General features: G+C 54.4%; 8 non-coding genes across 8 annotated transcripts; all 8 read left to right on the plus strand.

Annotated features, from left to right (window-relative positions):
- The first annotated feature begins 658 nt into the window (after window positions 1–658).
- On the plus strand, window positions 659–730 carry trnad-guc. The gene has a single exon. It is a non-coding gene; the product is annotated as a tRNA-Asp (tRNA).
- Window positions 731–1,961: 1,231 nt separating this feature from the next.
- trnad-guc lies at window positions 1,962–2,033 on the plus strand. Its single transcript has one exon. It is a non-coding gene; the product is annotated as a tRNA-Asp (tRNA).
- A 1,232-nt stretch (window positions 2,034–3,265) lies between these two features.
- Window positions 3,266–3,337, plus strand: trnad-guc. Its single transcript has one exon. It is a non-coding gene; the product is annotated as a tRNA-Asp (tRNA).
- Window positions 3,338–4,961: 1,624 nt separating this feature from the next.
- trnad-guc lies at window positions 4,962–5,033 on the plus strand. Its single transcript has one exon. It is a non-coding gene; the product is annotated as a tRNA-Asp (tRNA).
- Window positions 5,034–6,265: 1,232 nt separating this feature from the next.
- On the plus strand, window positions 6,266–6,337 carry trnad-guc. The gene has a single exon. It is a non-coding gene; the product is annotated as a tRNA-Asp (tRNA).
- Window positions 6,338–7,569: 1,232 nt separating this feature from the next.
- On the plus strand, window positions 7,570–7,641 carry trnad-guc. Its single transcript has one exon. It is a non-coding gene; the product is annotated as a tRNA-Asp (tRNA).
- Window positions 7,642–8,872: 1,231 nt separating this feature from the next.
- Window positions 8,873–8,944, plus strand: trnad-guc. The gene has a single exon. It is a non-coding gene; the product is annotated as a tRNA-Asp (tRNA).
- A 3,580-nt stretch (window positions 8,945–12,524) lies between these two features.
- Window positions 12,525–12,596, plus strand: trnad-guc. Its single transcript has one exon. It is a non-coding gene; the product is annotated as a tRNA-Asp (tRNA).
- Window positions 12,597–14,614: the final 2,018 nt, after the last annotated feature.

Consider the following 14,614-nt stretch of genomic DNA (forward strand, 5'->3'; position numbering starts at 1 on the left):
CAGCTGGAGCCTGCATGTGCGACCTCTGCAGCTAATCCAGCGTGCAGCAGCTCGGTGGTCTTCAGCCTACCCAAGTTCTGCCGCATACACCGCTCCTCTGCACCCTGCACTGGCCAAAGGAGAGCAGTGTCAATCGGGCCTCATCGCCAAAAAGGGTCATATCGAAGAAGAGTGAGGGCTTGAAGTCAACGCCCTGCGCTACGCTGCGTGACAAAATGACGGGCAGAGTCTGCCCGACACACGTGCCAAGGTCAGCGTTGGCGCCGTCCTCGTTAGTATAGTGGACAGTAGCAAACTACAGCATTAGGCTGTCTTTAAACAACTGCTGAGTGTCTATGGGATCAAGTTGCATAATCATCTCGGGCCTAAACTCCCGCAACTGGCTCCTGGCTGCTGAGCCTGCATGTGCCGACCTCTGCAGCTAATCCAGCGTGCAGCAGCTCGGCTGGTCTTCAGCCTACCCAAGTTCTGCCGCACTACACCGCTCCTCTGCACCCTGCACTGGCCAAAGGAGAGCAGTGTCAATCGGGCCTCATCGCCAAAAAGGGTCATATCGAAGAAGAGTGAGGGCTTGAAGTCAACGCCCTGCGCTACGCTGCGTGACAAAATGACGGGCAGAGTCTGCCCGACACACGTGCCAAGGTCAGCGTGGGCGCCGTCCTCGTTAGTATAGTGGACAGTATCTCCGCCTGTCACGCGGAAGACCGGGGTTCGATTCCCCGACGGGGAGACTGGACTTTTCTACCAGCTGCTGATTATTCACCAAGAAAGACCAAAAGAATAACAGCAGCATCGAGCGTGACGCCGCTGTCCGACCGAGGCGAGGATATGCTTAGCTTCCCCATTAACAAAAGACAATAAGCCAAGCAGAAAAAGGCAATAGCAACACTTGACTGTATGAGTCAATTTCTCAGTTCCTGTCTGTCGCCTTTATTAGCAAGTCGTGTTGTATTGTGTACCCCGGAGCTATACATTGTGCGGCTGTCAAAAAATCTGAGTGAGTACAGTTTGCTTTTTATAGCGCGTTTACAGGACAACTTGGAGAGAATCTGCAATTGGCTCACACGCATCCTACACCCGGGCATGGTCAAAGCCTACACCCCAGCCTGCTACTGCCAATCGGCTTGATACTCCCTCACTCCAAAGGTGTCCCAGCTACCCCTCGACAAAATCGCGACTGTTTGCGGTCCTGGCTCCAGTAGCAAACTACAGCATTAGGCTGTCTTTAAACAACTGCTGAGTGTCTATGGGATCAAGTTGCATAATCATCTCGGGCCTAAACTCCCGCAACTGGCTCCTGGCTGCTGAGCCTGCATGTGCCGACCTCTGCAGCTAATCCAGCGTGCAGCAGCTCGGCTGGTCTTCAGCCTACCCAAGTTCTGCCGCACTACACCGCTCCTCTGCACCCTGCACTGGCCAAAGGAGAGCAGTGTCAATCGGGCCTCATCGCCAAAAAGGGTCATATCGAAGAAGAGTGAGGGCTTGAAGTCAACGCCCTGCGCTACGCTGCGTGACAAAATGACGGGCAGAGTCTGCCCGACACACGTGCCAAGGTCAGCGTTGGCGCCGTCCTCGTTAGTATAGTGGACAGTAGCAAACTACAGCATTAGGCTGTCTTTAAACAACTGCTGAGTGTCTATGGGATCAAGTTGCATAATCATCTCGGGCCTAAACTCCCGCAACTGGCTCCTGGCTGCTGAGCCTGCATGTGCCGACCTCTGCAGCTAATCCAGCGTGCAGCAGCTCGGCTGGTCTTCAGCCTACCCAAGTTCTGCCGCACTACACCGCTCCTCTGCACCCTGCACTGGCCAAAGGAGAGCAGTGTCAATCGGGCCTCATCGCCAAAAAGGGTCATATCGAAGAAGAGTGAGGGCTTGAAGTCAACGCCCTGCGCTACGCTGCGTGACAAAATGACGGGCAGAGTCTGCCCGACACACGTGCCAAGGTCAGCGTGGGCGCCGTCCTCGTTAGTATAGTGGACAGTATCTCCGCCTGTCACGCGGAAGACCGGGGTTCGATTCCCCGACGGGGAGACTGGACTTTTCTACCAGCTGCTGATTATTCACCAAGAAAGACCAAAAGAATAACAGCAGCATCGAGCGTGACGCCGCTGTCCGACCGAGGCGAGGATATGCTTAGCTTCCCCATTAACAAAAGACAATAAGCCAAGCAGAAAAAGGCAATAGCAACACTTGACTGTATGAGTCAATTTCTCAGTTCCTGTCTGTCGCCTTTATTAGCAAGTCGTGTTGTATTGTGTACCCCGGAGCTATACATTGTGCGGCTGTCAAAAAATCTGAGTGAGTACAGTTTGCTTTTTATAGCGCGTTTACAGGACAACTTGGAGAGAATCTGCAATTGGCTCACACGCATCCTACACCCCGGGCATGGTCAAAGCCTACACCCCAGCCTGCTACTGCCAATCGGCTTGATACTCCCTCACTCCAAAGGTGTCCCAGCTACCCCTCGACAAAATCGCGACTGTTTGCGGTCCTGGCTCCAGTAGCAAACTACAGCATTAGGCTGTCTTTAAACAACTGCTGAGTGTCTATGGGATCAAGTTGCATAATCATCTCGGGCCTAAACTCCCGCAACTGGCTCCTGGCTGCTGAGCCTGCATGTGCCGACCTCTGCAGCTAATCCAGCGTGCAGCAGCTCGGCTGGTCTTCAGCCTACCCAAGTTCTGCCGCACTACACCGCTCCTCTGCACCCTGCACTGGCCAAAGGAGAGCAGTGTCAATCGGGCCTCATCGCCAAAAAGGGTCATATCGAAGAAGAGTGAGGGCTTGAAGTCAACGCCCTGCGCTACGCTGCGTGACAAAATGACGGGCAGAGTCTGCCCGACACACGTGCCAAGGTCAGCGTTGGCGCCGTCCTCGTTAGTATAGTGGACAGTAGCAAACTACAGCATTAGGCTGTCTTTAAACAACTGCTGAGTGTCTATGGGATCAAGTTGCATAATCATCTCGGGCCTAAACTCCCGCAACTGGCTCCTGGCTGCTGAGCCTGCATGTGCCGACCTCTGCAGCTAATCCAGCGTGCAGCAGCTCGGCTGGTCTTCAGCCTACCCAAGTTCTGCCGCACTACACCGCTCCTCTGCACCCTGCACTGGCCAAAGGAGAGCAGTGTCAATCGGGCCTCATCGCCAAAAAGGGTCATATCGAAGAAGAGTGAGGGCTTGAAGTCAACGCCCTGCGCTACGCTGCGTGACAAAATGACGGGCAGAGTCTGCCCGACACACGTGCCAAGGTCAGCGTGGGCGCCGTCCTCGTTAGTATAGTGGACAGTATCTCCGCCTGTCACGCGGAAGACCGGGGTTCGATTCCCCGACGGGGAGACTGGACTTTTCTACCAGCTGCTGATTATTCACCAAGAAAGACCAAAAGAATAACAGCAGCATCGAGCGTGACGCCGCTGTCCGACCGAGGCGAGGATATGCTTAGCTTCCCCATTAACAAAAGACAATAAGCCAAGCAGAAAAAGGCAATAGCAACACTTGACTGTATGAGTCAATTTCTCAGTTCCTGTCTGTCGCCTTTATTAGCAAGTCGTGTTGTATTGTGTACCCCGGAGCTATACATTGTGCGGCTGTCAAAAAATCTGAGTGAGTACAGTTTGCTTTTTATAGCGCGTTTACAGGACAACTTGGAGAGAATCTGCAATTGGCTCACACGCATCCTACACCCCGGGCATGGTCAAAGCCTACACCCCAGCCTGCTACTGCCAATCGGCTTGATACTCCCTCACTCCAAAGGTGTCCCAGCTACCCCTCGACAAAATCGCGACTGTTTGCGGTCCTGGCTCCAGTAGCAAACTACAGCATTAGGCTGTCTTTAAACAACTGCTGAGTGTCTATGGGATCAAGTTGCATAATCATCTCGGGCCTAAACTCCCGCAACTGGCTCCTGGCTGCTGAGCCTGCATGTGCCGACCTCTGCAGCTAATCCAGCGTGCAGCAGCTCGGCTGGTCTTCAGCCTACCCAAGTTCTGCCGCACTACACCGCTCCTCTGCACCCTGCACTGGCCAAAGGAGAGCAGTGTCAATCGGGCCTCATCGCCAAAAAGGGTCATATCGAAGAAGAGTGAGGGCTTGAAGTCAACGCCCTGCGCTACGCTGCGTGACAAAATGACGGGCAGAGTCTGCCCGACACACGTGCCAAGGTCAGCGTTGGCGCCGTCCTCGTTAGTATAGTGGACAGTAGCAAACTACAGCATTAGGCTGTCTTTAAACAACTGCTGAGTGTCTATGGGATCAAGTTGCATAATCATCTCGGGCCTAAACTCCCGCAACTGGCTCCTGGCTGCTGAGCCTGCATGTGCCGACCTCTGCAGCTAATCCAGCGTGCAGCAGCTCGGCTGGTCTTCAGCCTACCCAAGTTCTGCCGCACTACACCGCTCCTCTGCACCCTGCACTGGCCAAAGGAGAGCAGTGTCAATCGGGCCTCATCGCCAAAAAGGGTCATATCGAAGAAGAGTGAGGGCTTGAAGTCAACGCCCTGCGCTACGCTGCGTGACAAAATGACGGGCAGAGTCTGCCCGACACACGTGCCAAGGTCAGCGTTGGCGCCGTCCTCGTTAGTATAGTGGACAGTAGCAAACTACAGCATTAGGCTGTCTTTAAACAACTGCTGAGTGTCTATGGGATCAAGTTGCATAATCATCTCGGGCCTAAACTCCCGCAACTGGCTCCTGGCTGCTGAGCCTGCATGTGCCGACCTCTGCAGCTAATCCAGCGTGCAGCAGCTCGGCTGGTCTTCAGCCTACCCAAGTTCTGCCGCACTACACCGCTCCTCTGCACCCTGCACTGGCCAAAGGAGAGCAGTGTCAATCGGGCCTCATCGCCAAAAAGGGTCATATCGAAGAAGAGTGAGGGCTTGAAGTCAACGCCCTGCGCTACGCTGCGTGACAAAATGACGGGCAGAGTCTGCCCGACACACGTGCCAAGGTCAGCGTGGGCGCCGTCCTCGTTAGTATAGTGGACAGTATCTCCGCCTGTCACGCGGAAGACCGGGGTTCGATTCCCCGACGGGGAGACTGGACTTTTCTACCAGCTGCTGATTATTCACCAAGAAAGACCAAAAGAATAACAGCAGCATCGAGCGTGACGCCGCTGTCCGACCGAGGCGAGGATATGCTTAGCTTCCCCATTAACAAAAGACAATAAGCCAAGCAGAAAAAGGCAATAGCAACACTTGACTGTATGAGTCAATTTCTCAGTTCCTGTCTGTCGCCTTTATTAGCAAGTCGTGTTGTATTGTGTACCCCGGAGCTATACATTGTGCGGCTGTCAAAAAATCTGAGTGAGTACAGTTTGCTTTTTATAGCGCGTTTACAGGACAACTTGGAGAGAATCTGCAATTGGCTCACACGCATCCTACACCCCGGGCATGGTCAAAGCCTACACCCCAGCCTGCTACTGCCAATCGGCTTGATACTCCCTCACTCCAAAGGTGTCCCAGCTACCCCTCGACAAAATCGCGACTGTTTGCGGTCCTGGCTCCAGTAGCAAACTACAGCATTAGGCTGTCTTTAAACAACTGCTGAGTGTCTATGGGATCAAGTTGCATAATCATCTCGGGCCTAAACTCCCGCAACTGGCTCCTGGCTGCTGAGCCTGCATGTGCCGACCTCTGCAGCTAATCCAGCGTGCAGCAGCTCGGCTGGTCTTCAGCCTACCCAAGTTCTGCCGCACTACACCGCTCCTCTGCACCCTGCACTGGCCAAAGGAGAGCAGTGTCAATCGGGCCTCATCGCCAAAAAGGGTCATATCGAAGAAGAGTGAGGGCTTGAAGTCAACGCCCTGCGCTACGCTGCGTGACAAAATGACGGGCAGAGTCTGCCCGACACACGTGCCAAGGTCAGCGTTGGCGCCGTCCTCGTTAGTATAGTGGACAGTAGCAAACTACAGCATTAGGCTGTCTTTAAACAACTGCTGAGTGTCTATGGGATCAAGTTGCATAATCATCTCGGGCCTAAACTCCCGCAACTGGCTCCTGGCTGCTGAGCCTGCATGTGCCGACCTCTGCAGCTAATCCAGCGTGCAGCAGCTCGGCTGGTCTTCAGCCTACCCAAGTTCTGCCGCACTACACCGCTCCTCTGCACCCTGCACTGGCCAAAGGAGAGCAGTGTCAATCGGGCCTCATCGCCAAAAAGGGTCATATCGAAGAAGAGTGAGGGCTTGAAGTCAACGCCCTGCGCTACGCTGCGTGACAAAATGACGGGCAGAGTCTGCCCGACACACGTGCCAAGGTCAGCGTGGGCGCCGTCCTCGTTAGTATAGTGGACAGTATCTCCGCCTGTCACGCGGAAGACCGGGGTTCGATTCCCCGACGGGGAGACTGGACTTTTCTACCAGCTGCTGATTATTCACCAAGAAAGACCAAAAGAATAACAGCAGCATCGAGCGTGACGCCGCTGTCCGACCGAGGCGAGGATATGCTTAGCTTCCCCATTAACAAAAGACAATAAGCCAAGCAGAAAAAGGCAATAGCAACACTTGACTGTATGAGTCAATTTCTCAGTTCCTGTCTGTCGCCTTTATTAGCAAGTCGTGTTGTATTGTGTACCCCGGAGCTATACATTGTGCGGCTGTCAAAAAATCTGAGTGAGTACAGTTTGCTTTTTATAGCGCGTTTACAGGACAACTTGGAGAGAATCTGCAATTGGCTCACACGCATCCTACACCCCGGGCATGGTCAAAGCCTACACCCCAGCCTGCTACTGCCAATCGGCTTGATACTCCCTCACTCCAAAGGTGTCCCAGCTACCCCTCGACAAAATCGCGACTGTTTGCGGTCCTGGCTCCAGTAGCAAACTACAGCATTAGGCTGTCTTTAAACAACTGCTGAGTGTCTATGGGATCAAGTTGCATAATCATCTCGGGCCTAAACTCCCGCAACTGGCTCCTGGCTGCTGAGCCTGCATGTGCCGACCTCTGCAGCTAATCCAGCGTGCAGCAGCTCGGCTGGTCTTCAGCCTACCCAAGTTCTGCCGCACTACACCGCTCCTCTGCACCCTGCACTGGCCAAAGGAGAGCAGTGTCAATCGGGCCTCATCGCCAAAAAGGGTCATATCGAAGAAGAGTGAGGGCTTGAAGTCAACGCCCTGCGCTACGCTGCGTGACAAAATGACGGGCAGAGTCTGCCCGACACACGTGCCAAGGTCAGCGTTGGCGCCGTCCTCGTTAGTATAGTGGACAGTAGCAAACTACAGCATTAGGCTGTCTTTAAACAACTGCTGAGTGTCTATGGGATCAAGTTGCATAATCATCTCGGGCCTAAACTCCCGCAACTGGCTCCTGGCTGCTGAGCCTGCATGTGCCGACCTCTGCAGCTAATCCAGCGTGCAGCAGCTCGGCTGGTCTTCAGCCTACCCAAGTTCTGCCGCACTACACCGCTCCTCTGCACCCTGCACTGGCCAAAGGAGAGCAGTGTCAATCGGGCCTCATCGCCAAAAAGGGTCATATCGAAGAAGAGTGAGGGCTTGAAGTCAACGCCCTGCGCTACGCTGCGTGACAAAATGACGGGCAGAGTCTGCCCGACACACGTGCCAAGGTCAGCGTGGGCGCCGTCCTCGTTAGTATAGTGGACAGTATCTCCGCCTGTCACGCGGAAGACCGGGGTTCGATTCCCCGACGGGGAGACTGGACTTTTCTACCAGCTGCTGATTATTCACCAAGAAAGACCAAAAGAATAACAGCAGCATCGAGCGTGACGCCGCTGTCCGACCGAGGCGAGGATATGCTTAGCTTCCCCATTAACAAAAGACAATAAGCCAAGCAGAAAAAGGCAATAGCAACACTTGACTGTATGAGTCAATTTCTCAGTTCCTGTCTGTCGCCTTTATTAGCAAGTCGTGTTGTATTGTGTACCCCGGAGCTATACATTGTGCGGCTGTCAAAAAATCTGAGTGAGTACAGTTTGCTTTTTATAGCGCGTTTACAGGACAACTTGGAGAGAATCTGCAATTGGCTCACACGCATCCTACACCCGGGCATGGTCAAAGCCTACACCCCAGCCTGCTACTGCCAATCGGCTTGATACTCCCTCACTCCAAAGGTGTCCCAGCTACCCCTCGACAAAATCGCGACTGTTTGCGGTCCTGGCTCCAGTAGCAAACTACAGCATTAGGCTGTCTTTAAACAACTGCTGAGTGTCTATGGGATCAAGTTGCATAATCATCTCGGGCCTAAACTCCCGCAACTGGCTCCTGGCTGCTGAGCCTGCATGTGCCGACCTCTGCAGCTAATCCAGCGTGCAGCAGCTCGGCTGGTCTTCAGCCTACCCAAGTTCTGCCGCACTACACCGCTCCTCTGCACCCTGCACTGGCCAAAGGAGAGCAGTGTCAATCGGGCCTCATCGCCAAAAAGGGTCATATCGAAGAAGAGTGAGGGCTTGAAGTCAACGCCCTGCGCTACGCTGCGTGACAAAATGACGGGCAGAGTCTGCCCGACACACGTGCCAAGGTCAGCGTTGGCGCCGTCCTCGTTAGTATAGTGGACAGTAGCAAACTACAGCATTAGGCTGTCTTTAAACAACTGCTGAGTGTCTATGGGATCAAGTTGCATAATCATCTCGGGCCTAAACTCCCGCAACTGGCTCCTGGCTGCTGAGCCTGCATGTGCCGACCTCTGCAGCTAATCCAGCGTGCAGCAGCTCGGCTGGTCTTCAGCCTACCCAAGTTCTGCCGCACTACACCGCTCCTCTGCACCCTGCACTGGCCAAAGGAGAGCAGTGTCAATCGGGCCTCATCGCCAAAAAGGGTCATATCGAAGAAGAGTGAGGGCTTGAAGTCAACGCCCTGCGCTACGCTGCGTGACAAAATGACGGGCAGAGTCTGCCCGACACACGTGCCAAGGTCAGCGTGGGCGCCGTCCTCGTTAGTATAGTGGACAGTATCTCCGCCTGTCACGCGGAAGACCGGGGTTCGATTCCCCGACGGGGAGACTGGACTTTTCTACCAGCTGCTGATTATTCACCAAGAAAGACCAAAAGAATAACAGCAGCATCGAGCGTGACGCCGCTGTCCGACCGAGGCGAGGATATGCTTAGCTTCCCCATTAACAAAAGACAATAAGCCAAGCAGAAAAAGGCAATAGCAACACTTGACTGTATGAGTCAATTTCTCAGTTCCTGTCTGTCGCCTTTATTAGCAAGTCGTGTTGTATTGTGTACCCCGGAGCTATACATTGTGCGGCTGTCAAAAAATCTGAGTGAGTACAGTTTGCTTTTTATAGCGCGTTTACAGGACAACTTGGAGAGAATCTGCAATTGGCTCACACGCATCCTACACCCCGGGCATGGTCAAAGCCTACACCCCAGCCTGCTACTGCCAATCGGCTTGATACTCCCTCACTCCAAAGGTGTCCCAGCTACCCCTCGACAAAATCGCGACTGTTTGCGGTCCTGGCTCCAGTAGCAAACTACAGCATTAGGCTGTCTTTAAACAACTGCTGAGTGTCTATGGGATCAAGTTGCATAATCATCTCGGGCCTAAACTCCCGCAACTGGCTCCTGGCTGCTGAGCCTGCATGTGCCGACCTCTGCAGCTAATCCAGCGTGCAGCAGCTCGGCTGGTCTTCAGCCTACCCAAGTTCTGCCGCACTACACCGCTCCTCTGCACCCTGCACTGGCCAAAGGAGAGCAGTGTCAATCGGGCCTCATCGCCAAAAAGGGTCATATCGAAGAAGAGTGAGGGCTTGAAGTCAACGCCCTGCGCTACGCTGCGTGACAAAATGACGGGCAGAGTCTGCCCGACACACGTGCCAAGGTCAGCGTTGGCGCCGTCCTCGTTAGTATAGTGGACAGTAGCAAACTACAGCATTAGGCTGTCTTTAAACAACTGCTGAGTGTCTATGGGATCAAGTTGCATAATCATCTCGGGCCTAAACTCCCGCAACTGGCTCCTGGCTGCTGAGCCTGCATGTGCCGACCTCTGCAGCTAATCCAGCGTGCAGCAGCTCGGCTGGTCTTCAGCCTACCCAAGTTCTGCCGCACTACACCGCTCCTCTGCACCCTGCACTGGCCAAAGGAGAGCAGTGTCAATCGGGCCTCATCGCCAAAAAGGGTCATATCGAAGAAGAGTGAGGGCTTGAAGTCAACGCCCTGCGCTACGCTGCGTGACAAAATGACGGGCAGAGTCTGCCCGACACACGTGCCAAGGTCAGCGTTGGCGCCGTCCTCGTTAGTATAGTGGACAGTAGCAAACTACAGCATTAGGCTGTCTTTAAACAACTGCTGAGTGTCTATGGGATCAAGTTGCATAATCATCTCGGGCCTAAACTCCCGCAACTGGCTCCTGGCTGCTGAGCCTGCATGTGCCGACCTCTGCAGCTAATCCAGCGTGCAGCAGCTCGGCTGGTCTTCAGCCTACCCAAGTTCTGCCGCACTACACCGCTCCTCTGCACCCTGCACTGGCCAAAGGAGAGCAGTGTCAATCGGGCCTCATCGCCAAAAAGGGTCATATCGAAGAAGAGTGAGGGCTTGAAGTCAACGCCCTGCGCTACGCTGCGTGACAAAATGACGGGCAGAGTCTGCCCGACACACGTGCCAAGGTCAGCGTTGGCGCCGTCCTCGTTAGTATAGTGGACAGTAGCAAACTACAGCATTAGGCTGTCTTTAAACAACTGCTGAGTGTCTATGGGATCAAGTTGCATAATCATCTCGGGCCTAAACTCCCGCAACTGGCTCCTGGCTGCTGAGCCTGCATGTGCCGACCTCTGCAGCTAATCCAGCGTGCAGCAGCTCGGCTGGTCTTCAGCCTACCCAAGTTCTGCCGCACTACACCGCTCCTCTGCACCCTGCACTGGCCAAAGGAGAGCAGTGTCAATCGGGCCTCATCGCCAAAAAGGGTCATATCGAAGAAGAGTGAGGGCTTGAAGTCAACGCCCTGCGCTACGCTGCGTGACAAAATGACGGGCAGAGTCTGCCCGACACACGTGCCAAGGTCAGCGTTGGCGCCGTCCTCGTTAGTATAGTGGACAGTAGCAAACTACAGCATTAGGCTGTCTTTAAACAACTGCTGAGTGTCTATGGGATCAAGTTGCATAATCATCTCGGGCCTAAACTCCCGCAACTGGCTCCTGGCTGCTGAGCCTGCATGTGCCGACCTCTGCAGCTAATCCAGCGTGCAGCAGCTCGGCTGGTCTTCAGCCTACCCAAGTTCTGCCGCACTACACCGCTCCTCTGCACCCTGCACTGGCCAAAGGAGAGCAGTGTCAATCGGGCCTCATCGCCAAAAAGGGTCATATCGAAGAAGAGTGAGGGCTTGAAGTCAACGCCCTGCGCTACGCTGCGTGACAAAATGACGGGCAGAGTCTGCCCGACACACGTGCCAAGGTCAGCGTTGGCGCCGTCCTCGTTAGTATAGTGGACAGTAGCAAACTACAGCATTAGGCTGTCTTTAAACAACTGCTGAGTGTCTATGGGATCAAGTTGCATAATCATCTCGGGCCTAAACTCCCGCAACTGGCTCCTGGCTGCTGAGCCTGCATGTGCCGACCTCTGCAGCTAATCCAGCGTGCAGCAGCTCGGCTGGTCTTCAGCCTACCCAAGTTCTGCCGCACTACACCGCTCCTCTGCACCCTGCACTGGCCAAAGGAGAGCAGTGTCAATCGGGCCTCATCGCCAAAAAGGGTCATATCGAAGAAGAGTGAGGGCTTGAAGTCAACGCCCTGCGCTACGCTGCGTGACAAAATGACGGGCAGAGTCTGCCCGACACACGTGCCAAGGTCAGCGTTGGCGCCGTCCTCGTTAGTATAGTGGACAGTAGCAAACTACAGCATTAGGCTGTCTTTAAACAACTGCTGAGTGTCTATGGGATCAAGTTGCATAATCATCTCGGGCCTAAACTCCCGCAACTGGCTCCTGGCTGCTGAGCCTGCATGTGCCGACCTCTGCAGCTAATCCAGCGTGCAGCGCTCGGCTGGTCTCAGCCTACCCAAGTTCTGCCGCACTACACCGCTCCTCTGCACCCTGCACTGGCCAAAGGAGAGCAGTGTCAATCGGGCCTCATCGCCAAAAAGGGTCATATCGAAGAAGAGTGAGGGCTTGAAGTCAACGCCCTGCGCTACGCTGCGTGACAAAATGACGGGCAGAGTCTGCCCGACACACGTGCCAGGTCAGCGTTGGCGCCGTCCTCGTTAGTATAGTGGACAGTAGCAAACTACAGCATTAGGCTGTCTTTAAACAACTGCTGAGTGTCTATGGGATCAAGTTGCATAATCATCTCGGGCCTAAACTCCCGCAACTGGCTCCTGGCTGCTGAGCCTGCATGTGCCGACCTCTGCAGCTAATCCAGCGTGCAGCAGCTCGGCTGGTCTTCAGCCTACCCAAGTTCTGCCGCACTACACCGCTCCTCTGCACCCTGCACTGGCCAAAGGAGAGCAGTGTCAATCGGGCCTCATCGCCAAAAAGGGTCATATCGAAGAAGAGTGAGGGCTGAAGTCAACGCCCTGCGCTACGCTGCGTGACAAAATGACGGGCAGAGTCTGCCCGACACACGTGCCAAGGTCAGCGTGGGCGCCGTCCTCGTTAGTATAGTGGACAGTATCTCCGCCTGTCACGCGGAAGACCGGGGTTCGATTCCCCGACGGGGAGACTGGACTTTTCTACCAGCTGCTGATTATTCACCAAGAAAGACCAAAAGAATAACAGCAGCATCGAGCGTGACGCCGCTGTCCGACCGAGGCGAGGATATGCTTAGCTTCCCCATTAACAAAAGACAATAAGCCAAGCAGAAAAAGGCAATAGCAACACTTGACTGTATGAGTCAATTTCTCAGTTCCTGTCTGTCGCCTTTATTAGCAAGTCGTGTTGTATTGTGTACCCGGAGCTATACATTGTGCGGCTGTCAAAAAATCTGAGTGAGTACAGTTTGCTTTTTATAGCGCGTTTACAGGACAACTTGGAGAGAATCTGCAATTGGCTCACACGCATCCTACACCCCGGGCATGGTCAAAGCCTACACCCCAGCCTGCTACTGCCAATCGGCTTGATACTCCCTCACTCCAAAGGTGTCCCAGCTACCCCTCGACAAAATCGCGACTGTTTGCGGTCCTGGCTCCAGTAGCAACTACAGCATTAGGCTGTCTTTAAACAACTGCTGAGTGTCTATGGGATCAAGTTGCATATCATCTCGGGCCTAAACTCCCGCAACTGGCTCCTGGCTGCTGAGCCTGCATGTGCCGACCTCTGCAGCTAATCCAGCGTGCAGCAGCTCGGCTGGTCTTCAGCCTACCCAAGTCTGCCGCACTACACCGCTCCTCTGCACCCTGCACTGGCCAAGGAGAGCAGTGTCAATCGGGCCTCATCGCCAAAAAGGGTCATATCGAAGAAGAGTGAGGGCTTGAAGTCAACGCCCTGCGCTACGCTGCGTGACAAAATGACGGGCAGAGTCTGCCCGACACACGTGCCAAGGTCAGCGTTGGCGCCGTCCGTTAGTATAGTGGACAGTAGCAAACTACAGCATTAGGCTGTCTTTAAACAACTGCTGAGTGTCTATGGGATCAAGTTGCATAATCATCTCGGGCCTAAACTCCCGCAACTGGCTCCTGGCTGCTGAGCCTGCATGTGCCGACTCTGCAGCTAATCCAGCGTGCAGCAGCTCGGCTGGTCTTCAGCCTACCCAAGTTCTGCCGCACTACACCGCTCCTCTGCACCTGCACTGGCCAAAGGAGAGCAGTGTCAATCGGGCCTCATCGCCAAAAGGGTCATCGAAGAAGAGTGAGGGCTTGAAGTCAACGCCCTGCGCTACGCTGCGTGACAAAATGACGGGCAGAGTCTGCCCGACACACGTGCCAAGGTCAGCGTTGGCGCCGTCCTCGTTAGTATAGTGGACAGTAGCAAACTACAGCATTAGGCTGTCTTTAAACAACTGCTGAGTGTCTATGGGATCAAGTTGCATAATCATCTCGGGCCTAAACTCCCGCAACTGGCTCCTGGCTGCTGAGCCTGCATGTGCCGACCTCTGCAGCTAATCCAGCGTGCAGCAGCTCGGCTGGTCTTCAGCCTACCCAAGTTCTGCCGCACTACACCGCTCCTCTGCACCCTGCACTGGCCAAAGGAGAGCAGTTCAATCGGGCCTCATCGCCAAAAAGGGTCATATCGAAGAAGAGTGAGGGCTTGAAGTCAACGCCCTGCGCTACGCTGCGTGACAAAATGACGGGCAGAGTCTGCCGAACACACGTGCCAAGGTCAGCGTTGGCGCCGTCCTCGTTAGTATAGTGGACAGTAGCAAAACTACAGCATAGGCTGTCTTTAAACAACGCTGAGTGTCTATGGGATCAAGTTGCATAATCATCTCGGGCCTAAAACTCCCGCAACTGGCTCCTGGCTGCTGAGCCTGCATGTGCCGACCTCTGCAGCTAATACAGCGTGCAGCAGCTCGGCTGGTCTTCAGCCTACCCAAGTTCTGCCGCACTACACGCTCCTCTGCACCCTGCATGGCCAAAGGAGAGCAGTGTCAATGGGCCTCATCGCCAAAAAGGGTCATATCGAAGAAGAGTGAGGGCTTGAAGTCAACGCCCTGCGCTACGCTGCGTGACAAAATGAGGGCAGAGTCTGCCCGACACACGTGCCAAGGTCAGCGTTGGCGCCGTCCTCGTAGTATAGTGGAC

The sequence above is a fragment of the Micropterus salmoides genome, unplaced genomic scaffold (assembly GCF_014851395.1).
Source record: "Micropterus salmoides isolate LMB-PRFRI ecotype aquatic unplaced genomic scaffold, ASM1485139v1 Ms_hic_scaffold_4337, whole genome shotgun sequence".
NCBI classification, from domain to species: domain Eukaryota; kingdom Metazoa; phylum Chordata; class Actinopteri; order Centrarchiformes; family Centrarchidae; genus Micropterus; species Micropterus salmoides.